Source organism: Gallinula chloropus (genome assembly GCF_964237585.1).
Source record: "Gallinula chloropus genome assembly, chromosome: 12".
In the NCBI taxonomy this organism is placed as follows: Eukaryota; Metazoa; Chordata; class Aves; order Gruiformes; family Rallidae; genus Gallinula; species Gallinula chloropus.
In genome coordinates, this window is record NC_140097.1 from 8,833,535 (window position 1) to 8,852,149 (window position 18,615).

An 18,615-nucleotide genomic window follows, 5' to 3' on the forward strand; every position below is an offset into this window, starting at 1 on the left:
TAAAACCCAGCTTCCTTAAAGTAGTGGTAATCCAGCACAGCATATGCTCTGGATCCCATCTAAATAAATCCAAGAAAGGACAGATATGAGATTGAATACTAAAAAAAAACCCAAACCCCAAACAAAAAACAGCAAGGAAAGCTTCCTACATAAATCCTATGACGCTTTGTGGCTTTTGTAATGGCTATACACTAAATTATCTTCTCACAGATGTTTGGGGATTGTGATCAGTGTTATTTCACATGGGAAGAAGAAAGAGATACCCATTTTAACTCACAGGATTCCACATAAATAGACCATAAACCGAATAACCTTACAATATGAAGGATGACAAAACTCCAAGATCTTAATTTACTAATACCACTGCTACTTCTTCAGAACCACGGTGTTCCTATTTTTTGGATACACAACAAATATTAAGGCAAAAGGCAGAAGAAAGTTAGCTTGAAAATACATCGTTCTGTTCCATCACAGCTCTAGGATTTCTAATGTAAGATAACAAAAGTTTCATAGTGGAAACCACAGAATTCATCCCAAACCAACTACAACTCCCATGGATCACAAAGCCGGATAGACTCTCACCTATCACTTTGCAGGTAAAACAGCTTTTATCAGGGCTTGACATACTGAAACTGAGATTTGCAAAGACAAGATATTAAGGGCTCGTACTCCAACTAAAGATTAGAGGGAGAAAAAAAGAAATGTTTCTGCCTAAGTATAAAGCAGCTCAATATAAAAGAACAAAGTGAACTGTCCCATCGAACAAATAAGCAGTAGTGAGCAAAAGGAATGTTTTCTGGGATCTCTACCCAGCTTTTCTTCAAAAGGAGATTACATGCTCAGTTGAATGTTAGAAGTAGATTATCTAGAAACACCCTTCACTTTTGCTTATGTATTGCATTTGTTTTTCTCTGCTAATAACAGAATATTAAATCTGTTTTTTGGTAAGCAAAGGCATCTGAGGTAGCAGTAACCCACCTCTTCATGTGCTTTTTACATTTCTTCGCAGTTGCAAGTATTTATGTAACACATAATCTCTGATTACAGACAGGGGTTGCAACGTTAGAAAGGGAGAATTATGACTGGAGCTATTCAAAGAGATTAGGATTTGCAGTTTGTTTTCAACAACATTTCAATAACATTCAGGGTTTTTTTTTTTTGTTGGTTTTAAAACTTTGTGACATATTTAAGTAGATTTCTCTGATGTGCTGCTTTACTGAAGTCTCAATTCTTTTCAGCATATACTTCAGTATAGTGTTTGTTTTCACAGTATCACAAGCATGTGCTTGGGACAAGAAGTCAAGTCTTAAATTTTTATCTTTTTCTGTTTGCAGACCTCAGAGTAGGGAATGTTTTTGAGGATTATTTTAAAGTACTGAGTAGAAAACACATGACAACACACATAAAAGGATAAATGGGCATATTTTCATGAGGGTGCGATGCGCACATCATAGCCCACTGTACCCATTGATTTGAAAGGAGTTCCATCTGCAAATGGCAGTGAAATGGTCTATATAGAAGTTAAATCTGATAGTCTTTCCTTTTACTAGTAATATTGTCTCCTTAACAGTTAATGGCCATAAAGCACATCTCAAAGGGAAAATTAAGATCCTTACAGGATGACCAGAACAGTCAAGTAATTTAAAGGCAGCAAGGTGATGCAAATTAAGCTGCTGAAGTGAATGAGACAGACTTCTCTGTCTTGATGTCCCTTAATGACTAATTGAGTCGGTCTGGGGAAAGACAGTCCCTACTATTTGCCTGCTGTACTATTATACACTAACTTAGTTCAGCGAGATCAGTAAGACATGAGGAAAGCTACCAAAATAGTGCAAAGTAATAAAATCAATGCAGAGCTGTAATGCCATTAAAAAGACCAAGACTTCAGGAAAGTACAAAGCATTCTTTGCAGAGTCAAAATTAACACACAGAACTTAGCATCTGCAATGGCCTGGTAATTTGGGCAAAGGTCTATCTGGCACCCAGGGTGTAACTGCAAATGATAATCATTAAGAAAGATACAAATGTGACCCTGTGATGGTAAAATACTTCAGTTGTACTAGACACAGGAATTACACAGGCTGTATTTGCTTTTGTAAACAAAATGAGTGCTTAGTATGTTTCTCAGGATCAAGTGGAAGAGCAGACAGTACCGGATAATCTATTGCATAATCCTAGAAGACAGGTGTATGCACTGTAAAAGGGACATATCTGGGGTAGCTTTGCAGACAACTGACACAAGGGAGATGTCACTGTGCACTGTCACAAAGGGCTGGAAAAATGTGTAACAGCAGGGGAATTAGTGTTGTCACTTCAGCACAAAGTGATGTTCGGGATTAGGCAGGGGACTTTGCTGTATGGAAATACAGATACTGAGGCATTATCCACGGTAGTGGCATCAAAAGGCAATCTCAGTTCTCTGTTGGTATTAAGAAATAATGACACTTGATACCACATTCATGGGTTGGTGACAACAATGTCTTCAACGTGAGTGTACAGGATAAACTATGATAGTTGCAGTACTGGTCATTATTTGTGGCAGTGGGCATTAACATAGCAGTAAGAGTGCTTTGCTTTAATTCTCAGAGGTACTGGCTCTAGCAAATACACCAAACCTGTCTTCCAGTATTTATACTCATTTCTCTTAGAACATGAAATTCAGGGTTTGGGCTTAAGCCCAGCATATCTGATTGACTGAAGCACTGGAATACCAGTGATATTCAGCAACTTTATTCTTCTACTAAAAGTAGCTTAAAAAGGCCAGGTACCAGATTGAAAGGGAACTCTCCTACCAACTAAAGGTGCACTAGAAACCTGTCTTTTTGCCATAAGAGCTTATCTTCACTAAAAAGAAAACCCCAATAAACCCCCCCCTCAGTCCACCTGAACTAAAGCAAGGTACTAACCATGCTTTCTCTCTTTAGGAAAAGGGCAGAGGGAGAAATACTTGACAGCAGAAGCTAATCACAGTGGTCACAGGGCTCCGGAAGGCCTTGAACAACCCCAACGCAGGGCTGAGGAGCACCAGCAGCCATGGCTGTGGCAGGAAATTAACAAGGGGCATTGCCACTGCCAGCACCACAGCAGGGAGGGGTAAAATCTCACTTCATCTACACAGAACTGCAACCTCAAAGCCACGTGAGAGGGAAGGAAAATTGATGGCAGCCCTACAACTCTTGTCTCCACTGCAAGCCCAAAACAGGCACCTGGCAACAGCCTAAGTCCAGGGCACGCCATGGCGGGCGTGCCACTTCCCTTCTTGCAACACTGGGACAAGGGGGACTCCACGCAATTTGTGAGACTTATCCCTGCCGACACGCCCGGGCACAGCTGAAGCCGGGCGCGCTCCTCAACTCACCAGCTGTAATTCGTCTCCTGAGCGCTACAGCCTGAGACTATCTAGTCAAGTAGATCACGTCCCGCCTCACGGCGAGGAGTGGAGGGGAGGGGAAAAACCACCCCGCCACAAGCCCAGCTGCTGCCCCAGCAGGGTCCACCCCGCAGCGCGCAAGCCTCAAGGCCACGGGCACAGGCTCAGCGGCCCCGCCCCGGCGAGGGTTGTTTAAGCGGCGGTCCCGCCTCCCCTTGGCTGCCACGGGTTTGTGCTGCTGTGCTTTGGTGCAACGCATGCGTGTTTGGAGACCGAGTGTAAGTCTCCATTTTGTGTTCCCTTTTCCCCTCCCTCTCCCTCTTTGTGTTGCTGAGCTTTGCAATGGGGAGGAGACGGCAGCGGCCGCTGCGGAGGGCAGTGGGAGCCGCTGCGCCGTCCCCGCTGCTGTACTGTAGGACCGCGTGGCCTGGGGCTGCTGCGCGCTGAGGCGGCCGGCGCCGCTTTCTGTTTCTTCAGCTCCCGGTGCGCTCGGGCGGCCGAGTCCGCTGCCGTGTGCGGGGCTGAAGGCGGCTCATCAGCTCTTTCTTTTTCCCGGCTGGGTATTGCAAAATCGCTATGGGAGCGTTTGCCATTGGTTTAGGTGGGGTTTTTGCTGGGGTTGCCCGGTTGCCTCCCCTTGCTCGGTGTTTACCTTTAGCGGTGAGCGGGCAGCAGCACCCTCGGGGCTGGGAGGGCATCTCCCACCCGGGCGCTTGCATTGGGGCTGTTAGTGATCTTGCTCCGGAGAGGCGGGGGAATCCACTTTATGGACTACCAGGCAGTGGGTTAAAGCGAATTACTTAATGTTTATGCCCCAGTCCAAGCCAAAGCAGTCACTGCTGCAACCAAGTAGGGTTCCTGAGACTCTGGCCATTTGCTGCAGCTTAAATCCATGTATAAAATAGTAAGACGTAAAATAATTTTAGGTGCTTTACACACTTTGTCTCAGTGATCGATCTGCGGCTCTGGGAGTTTGTAAAGGGCTTTAGCCAGACCTGGGTGTATTGAGTGGTAACTTCTTACGGATAGCAAAGGTAGTTGTGTTTTCCGAAGCATGGCCTGTGTCCAAGGAAGGGATTAATTTCTGTAGATTCTTATTAAACCACTTAGTTGTACATTTAGATATTACTTATTTGCTTAAAAAAAAAAAGAGAATAATATCATCTTGGTTCTGAGCTAGAACTGAGAATAACACGACCTCAGGGATGTTCAGGTGAAAGTTGTTTTTCAAACAAAAAGCAGTTTAGGCTTAAACAATTTTTGTGAGATATAATGTAATTAAAAAAACCCTAGATAGTAATATTCTTAAAAAAGGGAAAAGAAAAAGTTAAGTTCAAAGAATAATTGCACACAACATACCATCTATAAGCAGTTTTCTGAGTAATTAATTTTCAAGTGTTGGATATTGGTGAGTCGAATAAGACATTCCAGAGTATGTGCTAAGATCTTGGCTACTTAAATTTACATTGAATCACTGAAATGTCTAATAGAACAAAGGCATTAAATTGCCATTTTCCTTGGGGCAAGATGTCTCTTATCTCACATAAGTAGTAGGCCCCCTGATTTCATAACCTGCTTTCACATTTCCCTTGAAATGCCTTTTCAGATATTCTGAGTAGTTTTGAATCTTTGAATGACAGCAGAGTGCTGTTCCTATCTTTAAAAGTTACATTCCTGTGAGTGTTAGGCATAGAGTGCTGGTAAAAGCTGAATTTAGTTCACTTGTCAGTTCTGCAACTTACCATGAAACCTCCAGTTGTATTTCTTTAAGCTTGTTTATTTTTTTCCCCCTTGTAAGATATTTGGGTAGAAGCGCTGCTAGTTGCATTCAATGAGCTGTTACGTTTCCAAGTATAGTGCTTGTGATGCAAGTTCTAATTAAATCTCTTCAAAACATGCTGTTTACTTAATTGGTATTATAGTCTTGAGAAAACTTGGAAGAATTAAGGCAGTATATGTGAAAACAGAGGAGCATACCTGTTTTCATTGACTTGCTTAATAAGCAACAGGTGTTTTCAGTTTAGTCCGTTTTTCAGGTGTTGGTGTTCAATTGCTTGTATTTTTGTTACCATTGTTATGGTTTGTGTCTTAGTCTCCAGGCAGGATGAGGAGTGTGTTAAACTAAGACTATAGTAGTAGTCAAATATTTTATTTTGGCAGCATTTGAGTTGTATGTTTGCAGTTTCCATTGACTTTACTGGTGACCAAGTTGATGTTTTTACATGGTGGGGTAAATGGGAGTGTATAGAGATTATAATGGAAACAATAGTTTGGGTCAACTCATATAATTTAATATTGAGCACAGGATTATCCACTTGTCTTGTATATTATGCCTGTGTACGTACTTTATAGGATTTGCCTTTCTATAGTTACAATGTGTAATCCTCTCATTTGTTTTTGTCGTCTGTCACACGAACCCTTTTGTGTATTTGGAGTGAAGAGAATTGTTCTGTTTTGTACATGTCAAAGTCACTCTTTCTCTGGTATCTGGAGCTTCATTATGTCAGTTACGTTTATTTGTATATTTCTGTGTACTTACAGTTTTGTCTATTTCTGCAAAAGTTCAAAATATTGCTACTTCCCAACCTTGTCAGCTGGTTTGTGTTTAGAATGTCATTGGTGTGTGTATAAACAGCTTCAGGCAAATTGGTAATGTTTACTATAGAGGCCCAAATGTTGATCTATTAAGTCTGCAAGAAAGCTGTTGTTGGCTACTACAGCTCAAGTTCTAATACTAGAATTATTCCGAAATGCAAGTTGATTATTTCCAAAGAATTTGGTGCTGTCTAGGCAATGTTTTACTCTGTGCATTAAGATTAATTGGGTTTGCGTGGAACTTAGGATGACCAGTATCATCCATATTTTATCTATTTTTAATATTAGTTTAAAAGTCTTGTTTGTCTTACTATACATTCTTAGCACTTACATTTAAATTATTCTTACAGGCTTCCTTGTTTGTTGCTTTGTTATTTCTGTAAGCTCTAGGGGAACATGGACACTTTAAAAGAGATCTTAATAAATTATGTTCATTCTTCCTGTCTTTCTCTACTACACCAGTAATTTATCAAGTAAAACTGTCAGGTATGTTTGGTACAATGTGTTCTGTGTGCATCCTTGTACTTTGTAACTCATGTTTTCTCAATGCAATGTTAAAAAATTTATCTAGTGAGATTTCAAAAAAAAAAAACCTAACCAAATCTGGGTTTGGTTTATTTGGTGATAAAATATCTACTGGGTTTCTTTGGGTGGTTGAGTCTATGTGAGGGAAATAAAATTGTCCCTAAAGCTACAGGGTAATTCTGAAAATGCATTGTAAATACTCAATGTCAGAGTTCAAAGCCTTTCAGTTCTGAGTGTTCATAAGTGGTTCTTTTTAGCGAGTTAGTTAACTTTTTACATCATACTGTGCACACAGAATCAGGATAAAATTGGGTTGCATGAGAAGCAGCTTCATAATGCTTTACATTTAGGGAACTTCATTATTAAAAATGAAACTTGCATTAATTAAACTTGTCCCATGGTTTTTGGGTTGTGTCTGTAAGATGGATCTAGTCCTGTTCATAATTACCCTATTGCTTTGTGTGTTGATGTTGGTGAGTATGTGTGGTCCCTCAAAAGCCAGTAAGTGCCTCAGCTGGAAGTCTTTAATTCTCCCCCTCCCCTTAATTTTAAAGACAGTAGGCATGTTAATTGTATTCCTGTGAGGAAGAGATTGGAGAGTTATGTTAAAAAGAACGCTCCTCTAGAAGTGCTTATATTGTGAGGAGGAATCCTGTACCACAGTGTATGTAGAGGTATTGGACCCCCAGGATAGAGAGGAGCAGGTGTGTAGGTAGGTTCCTGCAGGTGGCTCTGGTAACAGAGTGGAAGGCTGGTTCTTGGTATGTTGGACTTCGTTATTTTCAGAATTTACCATCTCATCCCTGAAAGTCATAATCATTAACTTACACTGTGCTATTTAGCTATAGGATTTATCGAAGGTATATATTTTATTTTACTTGTTTCCTCTATTTTCAGATAAAGTACAGGAGATAAAGATTGCAAACTTCATAAATATTTCCTTGGAGGTTCAATTTTAGTTACATTGATCCTTTGCAATTTCTGTGGTCTTCCAGCAGTCCAGAAATGGATATAACTGTGCTGAATTTCAAGGACTGGGACAGTAATCAGATGATTAGTTAGCTACATTTAATAGAATTATTATCTCTAGTCAGCCAGAGAATTTGCTTTGATCAACAAATGGAATGTTAAGGAATCATCCTTGATTCTTACTCTAGTTGTACTTTAGCTTGGGGTGGTATCCAAGAGGAGTGTGACTAGCATAACAATTATTCAGATACAGAAAAACTTGGGTTCTGGAGGCACGTTTTTGGGGGATCAGATTATTGTATTTGTGGACAGTATATTACTGACATTACTGAGGAAATACCTTGTTGGCCAGTCTTCTTTTTACTGTACTAATTAAAAATTTCCTTTTCCTCCCATCTTGTTTCTCCATATAGAGTGGTGTCACAGACCAATTAAAGTTACGAAGAGGCAAGATTTAATAATGACTAGAGAAAACAGCTAACACTGTTCTTGAACTTAATTTTCCGTTGTTGACACTTTGTCCTTGTTCAAGTCAGTTGCTGATACGGAACCTTTCTACTCCACAATTGCTTCTGTCAGTTTTTCTGTTTAAGTTACCATGTTCCAGCTTCCTTGGAGCAGGAGACAGGCAAGATACTGTTCTGATGTATATTTCACCTGAAGTGTTCTTGTAAATATTTGTAGTGAAGTCTGAGTACAGAATGTACATTTGAAAATATTTGTGGTAAAAGTAACTAGAGCAATGATTCCTGGTTTTGTTTTTTTTTTTTTTTTTTTTTTTTCAGAAAAAGGGGTGGGGGGAAGATGAGTTGGGGAGTATGAGTAGCTGTATAAATAAGTGTGTGATCGTTGGCTTTGGTGTGACTCTTCTGGCAGGAATCCTTGGACAGTTGTTTCGAGATACATGCAGCACAGAAATGGTGATTGTGTAGTAAAGATTCAGAGTTCTGGTTGGCCTTCATGTAAGTGAAAGCAATTGAACAGTAATGGGTTTGTAGTTTTGTCTTCTTTAGAAGAGCCACTGATCCCTTCGGTCTTCAAAAAATGACACAGAAAAACACAATCCTTTTACATTAAAAGAAAAAAAAATACAAAAAGTTTCAATAATTATAAAGACGCAGCTCCACAGCAGAGTCAAGTATTGGGATTTGCCAAAAATCGAAGAGATTAAGGCAATTTTTACTTTGTGTTTCTCCTTTAGAAGGAACTTGGAAAGATGAGGTGTGTTTTCATGGTCATCAATGAATAGATGGGTGAAGTGTGGACTTTGGGCAGATCATGTATAGCAATGTCATGATTAATAAATTAATTTAGGCTACATTGTTGCTAGCTAATACCTGGTTTTCCTGTGTTTAAAAGCAGGAGTAGTATATACTCGCTTTCCTTTGGGAATAAAAAGTTATGCTCCTTTGTGCCGTAAGAAACACGAGTATCCTTGGATAGTAGGAAGGTTTGGGTAATGGCCAATCTTTGAAAGCACACCTTCGTTCTCAAACATTTAAAATGACAGTGGAACTTCTCAAAATGATCCAGGCCTGCTAGAGGCCTATGCTTTTTGGAAATGGTGTGGTTAGTCCACAAGTAAACTTAAATACACACAGGCTTTGGTCAAATTATTTGTAACCTTGTGGGCAACACAGAAGAAAATATTTTCGTTGTGAGGTGTAAATAAAGCTTTTGATTTTCATGAGTATGTGTGCTTTTCCTCTCATCCATTTTCACTGCAATACTGAATATTCCCAGTATAGCTCATCAGTTTTGAGGCGTAATGCAGCCAACTCAGCAACTACATGTATCAGCTTTGCTTTTCTAGGTACTTCGAAGTACAGATTTCCAGTGTTGGCACTGCAGTGCTGTCTGTTACTTTATCAAAATACTGCCATGGCTTTAATGCATGAATAATCAAAAACATTAGTATGAATTCTCAACATAATTTTTTTTTTTAGCATTTGCACAGATTTAGCAAGGTCTTAAATCGCTGAAATTCTGATGTGTCTGGTAGATATTGGCCTCAGAAGGTATTCTGGTGTTGAGAAGTCGTTGCACACTGACTTGTTGGATTAGTTTACATATGTCATTTAATTTGTTTTCAAAATTGTTTCTGAAATGTGAAAGAATAACGCTTTAAATTGGCATAGTGCTGACATTTGGCACTAAGTATGCATATTATTTGTCCTATTCGATGGTATTATGCAAATACTGAAAATTAAGTACCTTCTAAACTGTTTTGCTGGATTTGTGTGCAAGTCTTAACTGAGAACTAAGAGATAATGAAGGCATGTTAGAAAGTGCTAGGTAACATACAAGGCTAAAATTTGCATTTGGCTTGTATTAAGATTGGGAATCCATGTTCTGTTAATAAAATAATATAATGATTCTCTTAACTGATAGGAAGTAGAGGATCTTGTAGTCTTTCTTGGGTTTGGAAATAGCTTTTAAATGATATTAATGTTTTGCTATTTTTTAAATGGTCATTAAAATGAAGTGGTGTTGCATTTTGTTTTCTGTTGCTAATATTTTGTTCTTTTTGATGCTGTACCTGATTGTTACCACCCTCTTGATACTCCACTTAAAAAAAAAAATCATTAATTTTATGTTTTGGCATCTTAATGAATTAAAACCAGTGGCTTCATTACTTGCTTAATATATACTAGCAGAGCAACCAAGCTGACAGTTTTTAGATCCCTATGTGAAAGGACTTTGAAATTAAACTTGCAGAGAAATGTATGTCATCTTTTTATTTCTTGTGCTGGGACATCTAATGATTTCAGGATTTCACTTTCTCTTTAGTGCATGTTGTGTTATTAAATATTTAAGAATGATATGGTTGTGATGAAAACTATTTCAGAATCGCAGGATTTTGTTCATTTTGGAGGAGTTTTCAGGTCATATTTGTCTTCAAAACATTTGATTTTTAGAAGGAGATGAGGGAAGGATAGAAAGGAACTTGCCTGAATCTAAGGCTTATAAGTCTCTTCAGCCATATTTTTGATGAGGCAGATGTTTTGCTGAGGAAAATCTCTAGTCTTGTTTAAAATTTATGGGGGGGGGGGGGAGGGGGGGACAGGCATGACCCAACTACAGACAAGTATATTTTACGTGGATAGCTAATAGGGTATATGATATTTCAGTAGGAAATTTCCCAATCCTGGACTTCAGTCTATTGCTATGCAAGCTTTCCTAGAAGTTACATTTAAATTATCATGAAACTGCAGTGATGATTTTTTTGTTTTGTGAAATGTTGATTGTCTAACTGTTGTGCCTGTTTGCATGCTGCTGCATGCAGATTGGCAACTAAGCTTTTTGGTTTGGTTATAATTACACACTTGTGTAACAGTAGCCATTTGCAATTAAAAGTTCTATTATTTATAAGTATTATTGAAATACTTACAATAATTAAGTTGCCCTACTAAGTACTGAATTAGTAGAGGAAGGGTATACTTGACAGTTGGACTGTAGCAATTGGCCTGTTCCAGTGGGATGGGAAGTAGTTACCAGCCTGTAACTTTGTGACAATTATCATGATTAGCCTCTGCAGTTGCCTGGAGGATGCTTGGTGCAGGATTTATACCAGGAAACATTTATTGGTGGTTAGAAGCTCATGCACCAAAGTGCCATGAATTTTACAGTGGCTTTTATTTTGAACTCAAGGTACAATTCAAGGTACTCTAATGTTAGGTAAAGTAGTGCATTTTAGTATAGGTGTTTTTATGGAGGCAGACAAATGAAAATTACTTTCCTGGGGAAACAAGTATTTTTAAAGGACTTGTCTACATCTTTAGGCACACAAGTGCTTTAAAATTTGAAAATATCAAAGTAGAAAGGTTTTATTCTGTGTTGGGCAGCTGGGGTTTTTTTTTGCTATATTAGTCTAGTGTAATGTTAGGTTTTGAGGTACACTCAGCCTACATGTGAGCATTCTTTGTACACTGAAAATGGTACAATGAAGGTATCATTAGCAAAGATAAAATCACCTTATGTTACTCTTGGAATATTTTTTTATTATCTTTACTAGTTCTCTGCGTCTAGAGCCTGTATGATGCTAATACTTCTAATATTTTTTGGTGTTGTAAGAAGCCACCTATTGTAGAGCTGTTGATTGGACAACTGTTGTTGTTCTATGCTACCTTATTAGGGCCACAAAATGATCAAAGGTCTGGAGCACCTCTCCTGTGGAGGCAGGCTGAGAGAATTGGGCTTGTTCAGCTTGGAGAAGGAAGGCTGCAGGAGGACCTTATAATGGCATTTCAATACCTGAAAGGTGCCTGTGAGAAAGCTGGGGAAGAAGTGTTCACGAGGGCATATAGCAGTAAGAAGAGGAGTTTTAAACTAGAAGAGGAGACATTTAGTTTGGATATTCAGAAAAAATTCCTCAATATGAGGGTGGTAGATCACTGGAACAAGTTGCCCAGAGAGCTAGTGGAGGCCCCAATCTTGGAGATATTCAAGGTCAGGCTTGATGGGATTCTGAGCAACCTGATACAGTGAAGATGTAAGATTCCTGCTTACTAGAAGGGGGTGTGTGTGGCATTTCCACTAGATGATCTTTAAAGGTCCTTTCCAACCTAACACTTTTTTGTGATTCTTATTAAAATATATGATGCAAGATTAGATACTTTGGTGGTGATGGTGATCAGATGATAGATGTTAAGTCCTTTTCCTCTAAGTATCAGAGGTTGAAATCACATCTTAATCATTCAGATAATAAGAATATCCTGTTTTGACTGCTGTAGCCTTGTCAATTTTGATGCTCTGCTAGCACAGGTTGAACCAATTCAGGAACCACTGCAGAAATGGTCCAAGTCAAGGGCTGGAAAGATAGCTTGATAATGGGAGTGAGCTATACCTGTACTTGTAAGACTGACTTACAGCTATGTAGATGCAAGAAACACTGTGGTAGTGCCTGAGTCTAGAGATACTGGGGTCTGCCTAGAGCTACTTCTGTAATGATTTAATTGAGAAGTGATGTAAAAAAAAATCAAAAAACAGTTTCTAAACTGCCTGCTAACTAACAGTAGAAGCAGTACTGCTTTTTTAGGACAGTTAGCCTTATGAGATTCTATGACTATGAAAAGTAGGACTTACTAACAGAACTTTCATTCCTTTTTTTTAAATTCATTTTATGTTTAATAGCATAAGCAGCTCAAGGAATTCCAAATCAAGCAACTCCATCTCAGCTCGTTTCCTTTCCCATGTGTAAATGCATTTGTTATCCTGGTACAGCTTCTTATTGGATTGTGTGGGGTCAGACCAGGGGAGATGTTAGAGCAAATTGACTGTACAAAAAAGGGTTGTTTTCAACCTTGACAAACCGAAGAAGTTCATTGTTCCAATTAATTGTGCAGCCTATGGATAGTTGCTTACATGAGATTTAGAGAGAGAGAGGAGTTGCTTTAGGTGGAAGAATTGTTTGCCTTGCCACCCAGAAACTTGTGTTTGGAAACACAGAGTGAGTGAGAGTGCCTCATCCTCTGAACCAAATTTACTCTGCCGCAGTACAAAATGCTGCTTGATTTTACACTGTCCCAAATGAGACGAAAAGGAACACTTTCCAAACAGCCTTTTAGTTGCACACTTACGGCTAGTGCTGCTTCTGGAAGTTCAGCAGGTTCATTTAAACCAGTTTAATTGTGATCCAAAGTAGGCTAGATGATCATGCATCTATCATTGGATTTATTTCTTGAAAGGTGGCTGCTGCATCTTAGATTTTAATGACAGTGGGACACTTAGAGGCAATTTTAGAGATAACCTGAATGCTGTCGTTCCTTTCCAGTTTACAGACTTCCAGCTATGCAGGCACTGAATCAAAACTGGTTTTACTCAATATTAGCATGAAAATGGGATGTGGCCATGTTGTAATGGATCAGTAGCTGAGTTGGGTTACTCTCTATGGAAGGCATAAAAATATACATTAAAATTATGTATTGGCATAAAAATCTATTGTATTAGTGCATATTATGGGCAGGTAATACAAATTCTGTATTGTAAATTTGATGAGTCAAATAGAGCATGTATAAATTATTGGCCTACACTGTTCAACAGCTTTTCTTGGATATCTTTTCTGAATAGTTTTCCCTCTATACCTCTGGCAGCCAGCAGAGTATATATAGTGAACTAGAAGTTTTTTAAAAAATAATAAACGCTGCCCTAAAACTTGTTGCTTGAAATACATGTGATTCAAAATATTTGGAGTTTGTAGGAGAAACTTCACCTTTAAACTTTGTCAGTTTAGGACAATTACTACCAAGTTAAATCGGAGAAAATGCATACAGTGAAGTCTCTTCTACCTTGCCACAGTTAAGTGTGGCTACTTAACAGATGTTGTTGTTAGTGTTCCCTGTTGAAAACAATGAAACATTGTATTGCCCATTTAGATTTTGAAGGATATTGGAAAAAATATTGGAAACTGTAGTTTTAAAAAAAAAGAAAAAGAAAAAAATTATTAGATCAAGACTGGGGTTGCTTCAGACTAATTTTTTTCTAATTTTTTTTCAAAAAAAAAAGTCTTGAGGGGAAAAAAAGTGTGGGTTTGCTTGAATTAGCTTTTCCTGAAAGTGAGTTCAGCGGAGCATTGCATCTCTTTACATCTTTTTATAGAAATATTCTTTTCCTTAAATCATTAGAATGATTGAACTATGTCTTTTTCCTACTAAACTCTGATCTACATAGATTTGAGCTTTCCGAAGTGGAAACTGTAGTAATTAGTGGTACATGTAGGCTTCCTTCTCCTACACCAAGCAGAACAAAACTGGACTTTGCCTTACAGCGGAGTTGTAACTTACATTTGGTGTTAAAAAATTGCAGTGCAATAGCATAGTCCATAAGTTACTTCAATACTTAATTGTAATCTTTTCAGCTCATTTTAAATTACTTTTAGTGTCTGCAAGTTGAGCCTTACTCAAGTTTCAGTTTCTTTAATGTTCATTTCCAGGTGCTAGGTTTGGTATGACTGTTAGCAAGGTCAGATGCTCTACCTTCTCAGACTAAGTGTCTGTACACAGTGATCAGCTCCCTTGAAGCTTTCCTGATAAGCTGAATAAGTTAAAATCCTTATTAGGAATAGATGAGGATATCACATAGCTGTGGCAACAGAAAAGATCTAGGATAAAATCCACTGTGAGCTAAGGAGAGAGAAAAAACCCCAAAATAGCATGGCAGGAGAGGAATATGATTCTTGCTGTTTGCAAAAAGGGTTGATGGCCCACAACACATTCACATAAAGCACCAGTGACACTGAAACGGGATTGCTGTTCTGGAAAACTGTCCTGTTCATGATCCCCCCCCCCTTAATGTGTGTTAATTCTCAGCAATGCTTGTTTTCAGATTATCTGTAAACTTCCTTCTGTGGCTTATTGTCTTAGAGGCAGTGTCAAATGTGAATGATATTTGCTGTTAATGATTTGAGTGTGGATAAGTTGGCCACGTTTTTAGTGATACATTTGGGTCACCTTGCTGCTGATGCATATTACAATCATAGTGCAGTTCCACAAGGAAACAGCCAGTGTATGAAACTAATTTGTGAGCTATGCACACTTACAAATTCACTTAGGTAAGAGTATTGACTTTGTACTTTCGTTCTGGTTGTTCCCATATCTAAGTGGTTTGTTAAAGTGAACGTGTCCTTGTAAATGTGGAGAGGTTAAGCTTCAAAACCAACCAGGCTAGAAGTCATGTGAACCAGTGCTATTGAAGTACATGATTTGATAAAACTATGTTGTCCTATTGTACCCCTCAAGTAGAGTGAAGTCTTGGGTAAATACTAAATCAGTGAGAATCACTGTACTATTCAGTGGCCTTCTGTTCCCAAAAGTAAGCCAAACTTCAGCAGTGTAGAAGTGTCATTGTTTAGCTAGTTGTATTTTACTCTCATGCTGTGTTTTCCAACTTGTGAAGAACCCTGTTGTCACTGTCAGTGTGGAAGGTCCGATCCGACAGAGGTTGCACGTTCTGAGTCTTAACAGGGCTTTCAGCTCTCCATGTTTATTCTCTCATTTCATCAGGCATAAGTGATAGCACTATGCTTGCAGTAAGCTGTTGCAGGCTTGCATGAAGTATAAGGTGTCTTTGTTTTTCCAAGTGGTACAAGCAATGGTCAGCTTTGGTGGCTGATAAGCAGTTCACAACTCTTGTTCTAACATCTGTCTTCATACAACGGAAGGTATTGCCAGCTAGTTTCAACTAAGGCTAATGGTGTACAGTTCTGAGAATTAGTTTATTTGTAAGTAGGCATTTTTACTAGTCATTACTGCTTGTCAGTTTGCTGCAAATCTTGGGAGTTCTAAAAAAATTAACTCGCCTCTGAAAAACTAAGGTAATAAACATAACTAAGATTCTTTAAGTAGCCTACTGTATGCCAGTGGATCATGGAGGCAACTACTGGCCAGTCCTACAAAAAGTAGTTTTTAAAATATTTGTATAACTTACCTTTTTTTACCTCTTAGGTGTCAGCTCTTCAACTGAATTGACTGCAACTTCCCTGACTGGCAAAAAGGGCTTTTTTCTCTAGGGTTGAATTGTGCATTTTTAGCTGGACACTGAGGGAGTACAATTTCAGAGGAATCCTTCCTGAGCCTTGAGACTCTTAGGGCTATAGGCTACTTCAAAAAATATTTGTGAAGATGCTTTTATTTTGGAAAAATCTTGTGTCTCTTTTTTCCTTAAGTAGTTTTGTCATCTTTGTGTTGCTACATGGAAACTGAGACAGACTAACATTGTGCAAATCTGATTAAAATTATCTGTGCTGTTTCAAAGGTCAGGCGCACTCGGTGAATTTGCTTTCAAATTATTTTGTTTATTCTGTGTACGTATGCATCTTGAGCTCTATAAAGGTCAGGAGAGGAGATTCATTTTGGAATTTAAAGAAGTTAGGTTTTTACTGCTGGTAGCCCTTGCTAGTTTCATTTGAACTAATGAAAACTCTTTTCCTTGGATTTTGATTTTTTTTCTGCTAGTTTTATTTCTCTGGTGAAGCTCATTTGTATCTGTGAGGTCCATTTGGAAATAAAGCAGTTTAAGTAATGCATTTTATTTTTTTTGTATTTCATGTGATCTTAAAAATTAAGTACTGTTTGCACAAATTAAACAGTGGTCTTATTTGTTTTTTGTTTAATTATTGTGTCACACTAACATTTCCTAGCTAGAATAATGTATTTAAAGGATACAGACTATTTAACTGTCTCTTGCCTCAAATGCTTTAATAAAATAGGGGGGGTGGTGCAATCCTTTAGAATTTTTAACAGTCCTGCTAATTAAAGTTCAGGTTGAATAATATAACCACAAAAGGATTTGTGTGTGTGTCAGTGAAGCATAACTAATTGCAGTTTTCAGTCGCACAACCAATGACAGTTTGTAAGGAAGTGGGCTTCAATGAAATACAAAAGAAACTGTATCTGTAAGGTGCCTAATTTTTGTCACAAAAAAGGTTGTTTTGTAAATTCTTTTACGTTTTAGGCCAGTCTGTAGAATGGTAGAAATATTTTTGTGGACTTTTTTAATGCTGTTCTTTTGAAAATGTCTTAATTGCTATAATAATTATGGTTTTGGACTGTAAAATGAGTATCTTTTTCAGAGTTTACGTTCACTTGGAGAGTCTCAAGCTGTTTAAATCAGATTTTTCTGTCAGAACTATTCTGACATGGTTTCTTTTCTGACTTTAAGAGATGAAATCTGAATGAAGCTTATTGAATGAACATAATACCAGAAGTTAATAAAAAGCTGTGTTTTAGTGCAAGTTTAATGGAAACAAGGGACATATTTTGCAGTTCTATGAAAGGTTAGATAATTGTCCTGAGTCTCTTTCTATGGGTAAAAAGAATGTAAATCTTATCTAGGAAGTTGAGGCTCTTTCAGTAGTAACTAATAGATGCCTTTCTGAGCACAGCACTAATCTTCCTTGCTAAAGATTAATTCAGTATACAATTAATCCGCAGTTGCTTCAGTTTGTGTGGATGTAACCAGGCTTGGGTGTTAATAGTAATAGGTTGGTCACACAGATCTGGTTTTAGTTTAAAAAATGGCTTTAGAAAAGTGGGTGTTTAGCCAGGCCCTGAATTCCTACTTGATATGACATACAACTGCCTGCTGGGTACGTGTACTTGTAACGACACCGAAGGGTGGTGAGGCCCAGCCTGGTTGTGTGTTTGTTTGTGGGCAAGAGTCTCTGCTTTGAGGCTGGTATTTTTCTTTCCTGCCTTTTACTAATTAGTATAATTTGTAAGCTTCCCTCCACTGACTCATTATTGTTACTAGCAGACACTGTCTTTTCTCTTTACCTGAGTGTCTTCAATGAGAGATCTCTGTGTCAGCTCTTCCTTAATTTTCCTGTTTGAATCCTAGTTCATTAAACAGCTCTAGTGTTTTGTACCTGTTGTGAGGTGTATCCTTCCCAGTGCTGCATCTGAAGCAGTAGCTCTTCAGCCTTGACAGTAGAATTTAACAAAATGAAACTAAAAACCGAATCACGAAATGTAGGATATTTGAAGTATGAGTTAAAATGTGGTATATAATATTAAATATACAAATATTTTATTTACTTGTGACAAGTTATCTTAAAGTTTGATCCTGGGTTTTTGCTTTCCCAGGTATTAAGAAAAAAATGCTTGTTATAAATGTTACACTTAACACTTTTCATGTCATGTTAGTTCTAATGTGTGACTTCTTTTTGAAAGACTTGACTAGCTGGGATAAAATCTCTATGATATTGACTATAATGGCACATCTCCAAGCTGTGAGTTTGAGTATTAGAATTAAAGACTGAGTGTCAGTATCTACATGTAGACTTATGCTAGTTCAGGTTAAAAGAGAGGACTAGAAAGGGAGAAAAGGTAGTTAGGAAAATACTGTTCTTGGGAGGAAGATTAATAATACATACCTTTTCAAAGTGATATATAGGGCCTGATGTTGCACATAATCAGTATTAGAAATGGGTGATTATGCACAGCATCTGGCTTACATAGATACTTTGGATAATACTTAAAGCTTCTAAAACGAATTACTTTTTTTTTGCCTGCCCAGAATTGTACTGTAAAGTAGAAACAGTTTCCTATTAATAGGGATAGTTTTACAGTTAAGCAAACATTGGTACTAGTGAAGATCTTATAAACTTTAATATACATAAAATAACTCTTGAATTGTTTGGGTTTGGTGGGTTCCTGTGC

At 38.1% G+C, this 18,615-nt stretch overlaps 1 protein-coding gene across 1 annotated transcript in view; it reads left to right on the forward strand.

Annotated features, from left to right (window-relative positions):
* The first annotated feature begins 3,595 nt into the window (after nt 1-3,595).
* FHIT (fragile histidine triad diadenosine triphosphatase) overlaps nt 3,596-18,615 on the forward strand; it is a 570,515-nt gene continuing 555,495 nt past the window's right edge. The window contains exon 1 of the mRNA XM_084269480.1: nt 3,596-3,648. The gene's annotated coding sequence lies outside the window, so the exon portion shown is untranslated. The remainder of the gene's footprint in view (nt 3,649-18,615) is intronic.